Genomic DNA, 7,154 nt, shown 5'->3' on the forward strand with positions numbered 1-7,154 from the left:
AGTGGACTTATTGATCTGGTAGAAAAAATTTTAAGGTAGTCCAAAGTTCAAACTACGGCATGGATACTGATGACTGCTTTATTTTTTTTATTTTTTATTTTTATTTTTTGGTTTTTCTCCGGTACCAGGAACCGAACTCACGACCTTGCGCTTGCCAGGCAGGCGCTTTTGCCGCTGAGCTAAATCCCCAGCCCCTGATTTGGTACCTTTTATATGGCCCCTTGTATCCCACTTTCTCAACAGGTGGTAATCGTTAGATTATGTTTGGATTAACTTTTCTTTTTACCTTCCACAGATAAGAAATAAGATATGCTATTTGCCTTGTTAGCTTACTTTACATAATATAATGCCCATGATTTCCATCCATTTTGCTGTAAATAACAGGATTTCATTGTCCACAATTGAAGAATACCCAGATATGTGTTTGTCTATCATCTATCCACCCCTCTACCTATCACTGTCTATTTTCTCTGTTCATCTGTTGGAGTGCTCCTAGGTTCGCTCCATCCCTTGGCTGTTATGAACAGCGCTGCAAAGAGCGTGAGAGTGCAGACCCCTCTTTGATGTGCTGAGTTCAGTTCCTTTTCTATAGCTATAGACCCAGAAGTGCCAAAGCTAGGTCATATGGTGGGTTTATTTTTAACTTCTTGAGGAACTTTGATACTATTCTCCAAGATGGCTGTGCTAGTTTACATTCCCACTAACAGCCTCTGGGAGTTCCTTTTTTGCTATATCCTTGGCATCATGGGGGCAAGGTATTTGATATTAACCAGGCCAAGTGGAGTGAAATGATATCTCAATTGGTTTTGATGTAAATGTCCCCAATAACTAATATGACTAAGCATTTTTTTGCATTTATTGATCATGTGCATCGTTTCTTCTTCCTTTGTTTTTTCCTTTGAGAATGCACGTCACTAAGTTACTAATCCGGCTAAGTTGCCCAGGCTATGTGTGAACCTGTAATACTTCTGCCTCATCTTCCCACAGTGCTCGCTTTACAGGCATACACCCGCATTCCCAGATGCATTTCCTCTTCTGCAGAATGTTAACCTGGATCATTTCTCAGTTCTTTTCTTAATTGTATTGTTGGAGTCTTTTTCTTATTCTTGAGGGGGTTTTGTTTCTTGTATAGTCTAAAAATTAATGCTTCATCAAATTAATAGCTTGCAAGTGTTTTCTTCCAGTCTGAAGAATGTCTCTTCACTGCAGATTATTTTCCAGCTGTGCAGAAGCTTCTTAATTTGATATAATCCATATCTACTTTTATATGCTGGTGTTTTTTTGTTTTGTTTTTTGTTTTTCTCCTGGTACCAGGAATCGAACTCATGACCTTGCACTTGCCAGGCAGGCGCTTTGCTGCTGAGCTAAATCCCCAGGCCCCTGGTCTTTATCACTTAGGAAAATTACAGAGTAATTTGAAGTGTTCTAAACAGACAAAGAGAATGTAGATTTTAATTGGAATTCACTTAAAAGTACACTTTCATTTTTCCGTCTTACTATAAAACATACAATGATCATAAACTTTAAAGTATAAAATTCTGTATCTCTTTTGCTAGCATTCTAACAGCAAAAATTGTGAAAAGTACACATTTATACACCAAATGAACCTGCATCTCTTTATATGCTATTTATTATTTGAGGGCTGCTATTAGGTCTTGTCGTTTTCCAGTTAACCATACACCCATAGCTACCTTTTCAGACACTTTTTATGTTAATTATCTGCGGCTTCTGTAACAAATGACTACAGACAGGACGTTTCTAAACAGCCCACATTTGTTCTGACTCAGTCTGGATATCAGGACTCTGGGGCAAAAGCAACACGGCACCTGGGAAACACCCCCCGAGGGTCTAGGGCACACTCGGTTTCTTTCCTTTGCGTCTCTAAAGCTGCATCACTCGCACTTCTTTGCTCACGATTGTTCCTTTCAACATCAAAGCCACCAGGGCAGCGTCTGTCTCTGCCTTTGCCTCCCTCGGCCTCCTCCCTCCTCACCTACTTCCATCATGTTCCCTTCTCTGTGTCTGGTCCGTCTCTTGCCTCCCTCAAGGAAGACATCGTGAAAACATTCCGTAGTAACGTGGATAATGCACAATAACCTTCCGCTCTGGAGATTCTTAACCGCACCTGGTAAATCTTTCTGCCACGTATGATGAACTCCTGGATGCCGTCACTGGGACTTGGACACCTTTGGCAGGGGCATTACTGGGGCTTTCACATTGCTTAAGGGTTTTTTTTAGAAATAATGAGACAACATTAAGTTTAACTCAGTTCTTCAATTTTCCTACTAATGTTAATTTGATAGAGTGAGATTATGAAAACCAACATTGATCATGAAAGAATGATCTTAAGTCTGATTTACCCATTTTTTAAAGAGATGTGATTTTATGTCTAGTGTTTCTTATACAAGCATACTGCAGTTGGTGACTTAAATTCTGGTGACTTGAACTGATCTGTATTTAACAAACATATAAAAAATTATTAGTATTATTTTACAATATCAGAAAATAATTTGGCAACAAAATTATTTATTAACTAAGTGGTACAATAAACCTGGAGAAGATATTATCAGGCTTCCTTCTTTTATCACAAAGATATTATTTTTTAGTCTTTTTATTTTACCTTTTAAAATTAATTATCATTTTCAATTTGTGCAGGGAGATACTGCTGCCAGAACAACAAACATTTGCAAAGATTTGGGGAAATGTATGTGATTTTCTGTACATTCTCTATAAGTTTTTTCAACTGATAAAAAATTAGACTGACATGACTAGAATTACCTAGGATAATTGAATGTTTTGAATTTTCAGAGATATTTGGCCACCTGGGTCAGCACCAGGAGTTGACTTCATGCATTTAGTATTTGTCATTGTCATATTTTGATTAGTTATTTGGGGACAAATTTGTAAAACTAATGTGAAGTTCTGTTAAATTGAACTGCTACCAGCTGCGTAATTACCCTTAGACACTGTCTTACTCTTTCTTTTCTATAATAGACTGTGACAAACCAGCTAATTTTTGCAGAAATAAACTATATTTCTTAGTTATAGGAGGCTAGAAACTCCAGCATCGTTGTGAATGAATATGGTGAAGGTCTTTGGGATTTCATTTCAGAAAGACAGGAAAAGAGAAGTGAATACATGCAACAGAAAGAAAGGACATCAAGCTGAACTCAGCTGTCTACCCCTACTAGAGAGAGCCACCCACTTCCAGCAATGATGCTGCTCATCCATCCATGAAGGTACAGCCTGTGATCTAATCTCCTCCTAAAGGCTCCACTTATTTATATGATTATGATAACAATCAAATTTTTTCATGTGGTTTAGACCATGAAAACCATAGCAGAACCAGCATGCTGGGCAAATATGTGGAAAGGAAATCTACATGCACAGTCTCAAGCAAGTTAAGTAAACCTGGATCACTAAGAAATGTATCTTCCAGGTATTGTATCTATAATAATGGTTTGTACAATACTTTGATAAATATTGTATAACTAAATAAATTACACCAACAGAGCATTCTGCTATGGTGTACAGACAAGTACTCTATAATATAAAAACAAACTTAATTTACTTCCAAGGGCTTATTAAATTCTCAATAGGGAAATAATAGTAAATCATCTTACTTGGAAAAGAACATATATCAATTTTATTTACAAGATTATTTCTGGTTTTTGAATGAATGCTGAGAATGGATTTCATTATTTGATCCCATTGTGTATTCCTTATTATAGAAAATATGAGGCCCGGGGTCATAAGTTTTCTTATTCAATTTCTCTGTTCTATTTATAACAAATATATATATGGTGATAACATTTTAATAAAACTGTACCATGCAAAACCATGTTACTGTGTAACACAGAATACAGTTATTATACAACATACAATAAATTTTGAAGAATACACATTTTCACATTTAAGCAAAAGATGAAGTTTAGTTTTCCCTAAGGCTAAGTAATATAGTGAAAATATTGGGGGTTTTTAAAAATATGAAATAAATGATGAGGAGTTCAGTATGGAGTCTTCCAAAGAGGAGATCGTTGAACTGTGGGAAAATTGTTGAAAAAATTCTCACAAATCCTTGTAACTAGAGGGAAAAAGAACAAAGCTACTCATGTCCGAATAGTCTCTGCTGTAAGAACCTGGAGAAAATTTATGATGTTCATTTGTCAGGATTGTTTTTGTTTGTTTGTTTGTTTTTCTGGTAGAGGGAATTGAACTCACGACCTTGAGCTTGCCAGGCAGGCGCTGTGCCACTGAGCTAAATCCCCAGCCCTTGTCAGGATTTTTTGATATTCCTTCAGTTACAGGTATTATTCTAGAAATACCTCAGTGAAAACAAATGAACAGAAAACAGTCCCTACAGGTCACATTCTACCTATCTGTGAGAAGGTGCGGAAGAGGTACCAGCTAGTAAATTAAATAAATTTGTAAGCTGTGCAGTATTTTAGAAAGTAATAAGTGTTGTGATAGAAATACACTAAAATACAGATGCAGGGTGAATCTGAAACCCAAGACTGAAGGAGAAACACTACTATATTTAAAAAGTGGGAAGGTAAAGCCATGTGGAAATTACCTTTTTATAAAGGAGAAATGTTTATCCCTATGTGAGGGAAGTGATTTCAAAGACCCTCAGGCACAGCAGGGAGAAAGTAAAATTTAACCACTTAAAAGTTTAAAAAACTAAGGAATGAGCAAAATAATTAAATATATGTTCAAATGAGTGTTCGCAATGTTTGACTATGGGAAGGCCAGGATTGAGAGCTGGGCAGGCTATAGGATTAATGAACCAGATGCATCTGGGACTGGAGAAACTGGGAATCTCTTATCTGAAAGAGTTAGCTTAAGAGATGAGACGAGAATGACTGAACTTGAGTGGATGAAACGATTACAGATAAATAATGACAAGTCCTAGAGCATGTTAATGAATGGCCATACTAGGTCTAAAGATAAGAAGGAAAACATAAGAAGAAGAAATTTAAGGACATGTGAGGCTAGAGCGTTGGTCCAAGACTAAACATGGACACAGAAAACATCAAGATTTGAGACACATTAATGATGGATAATGTGATATTAGACTGAATTTTAAACAATGGATAAACAAGAAAATGACATAGATCTGCACAGATAACTAAAACGGAAAGGCAGTGATCACAGTCATGTGAGAAGGATTCTAGGCTGAGTATACTTACTCAGGAGCGACACAACAGTTTGAAAGTAGAAATGTAAAGAAAAGTTTGGAGTTTACCCCGGAATTCAAGACTACAGTCAAAAATATAAATGACTGCCTTTTCAAAAGAACAAGAGAATTAATGTCCTCACAGAGAGAAGAAATTCTGAGCTAACACAAGAAAGCAAAGGGAACATCAGCGAAGATAAAAACATAATCTCTCTACTGTTTTCAGATTGTCTGCTTGAAAGGGCAAGAGAAGCAGAATAGTTTCTGGAAAGAGAATTTCTGAAGGTAGAGACAGAATAATAAATAGAGAACCATGTCCAAATGGGAATGCAAGATATGAGATAGTACTCTAAGAGCGGGTGATTTCTGGTGAGCGATAGAGCTAGGAATGGAACAACATTCATTTTCTTTCCAGGTACTGGAAATGCTCTGAACGTCAGAGGTAGAGAGGTGTCTAAGGCTTCCTCTTACGTTGGAAAAGCCTTTAAAATAGTACTATCATTTGGAGTAAGTGCAGATGTCAACTGCATTAAAAATTCAAATGTAGAGGCCTGGGAAACTATGGTCTCGTCTGAATACAGGGGAACTTTTTCGTCTGAATACAGGTGATTAATAAGAGGACACTTTCTAAAGCGATGGGAATACTCTCCACGTTGCTTGCTTCTCATTAGAAGGTACTTCTCACTAGGACAGGTATCTTTTTGAATATTAACAGTAGAAAAGGGGCTGGGGATTTAGCTTAGCGGCAAAAGCGCCTGCCTGGCAAGCGCAAGGTCGTGAGTTCGGTTCCCTGTACAGGAGAAAAACCAAAAAAAAAAAAAAAACAGTAGAAAGTATGGGTAGAAACAGAAGAAAATATTAAAGAATACCATTTCTGTCCATTGAAATGCATAGCTACAAAAATAACACAGAGAAGCAAACATAGGAGAAATTTACTTCTGACTTTGAGGTAAAAGATTTCAGGAAATGCCATTCCCAATTATGCCTATTTGGTATTCTAAAGAATACTTCCATTCACAGGCCCCTTAGCAACAGCAAATGAAAATCTGGGCTTTCTGTGAGCTTCTCTCGTTGGTCTGAGAATAGAGCTGCTCAAACTACTGTCACTGTTATAAATCTGCTTCCCAGTAATCTCACTGAACTAGGAAGATTAGACTTAGAGTGCAGAGAAAGAAACTGAAGATTGATATCATGCCTAGCTAGACTTGGTAAAAGGTAACTCCTGTCTTCTAAGAGTGCATTCATAGTTCCCCCAAATCAGCTACTCTCTCTGAACTACCTCATGACAGCCTCCACTGTCCCCTGTGCAGATGACAGATAAACTTGCAGCACTCTTGGGCTTTTGGTCAGTTTTCTTTCATGATGCCCCTATGTGCACAATAAGTTTCTGCACCACTCCTGGTAATCTGCCTAATATCCAATAATTTCTAGACTTAATAATCCCTCACAAGGTGTAAAGTCCTCCCACCCCCACAGAGGTGAGCAGCAATGAGTCAGACAGGACATAAAAAGCACAATCTATAAAAGAAAACAATGAGCTACACATTATCAAAACTGCTACTCAAATCTCTAATTTGAAAAAACAAACATTGATAAGGATTTGAGAAACAATTTATCAGCTACACACATATGATATAGAATTTGTACATACAGTATATAAACAGCTGTTATATCTCAATATGAGAAGAAGTAATTAATTAAAATGGACAAAAAATTGAACAGTGTAGCCACAAATACATATATATGTATATATGTATATGTGTGTATATATATGTATATATATGTATATATAGTTCCAATAAGTACATGAAAGCTGACCAATATCAAAGTCATAATACAAATGAAATTTTTAAAAAGTTGAACTGTCACTGGAATGTTTAAGAACAGCAATAATAACAGTGTCCAGCATACCAATAAGTGAGGCCCTCAGCAGTACGAATGAAGGGGAACATGGTTCACCTGTTTGGGAAACTTGTTT

This window comes from Chinchilla lanigera, unplaced genomic scaffold (genome assembly GCF_000276665.1).
Source record: "Chinchilla lanigera isolate Chin_1 unplaced genomic scaffold, ChiLan1.0 scaffold00034, whole genome shotgun sequence".
NCBI classification, from domain to species: Eukaryota; Metazoa; Chordata; class Mammalia; order Rodentia; family Chinchillidae; genus Chinchilla; species Chinchilla lanigera.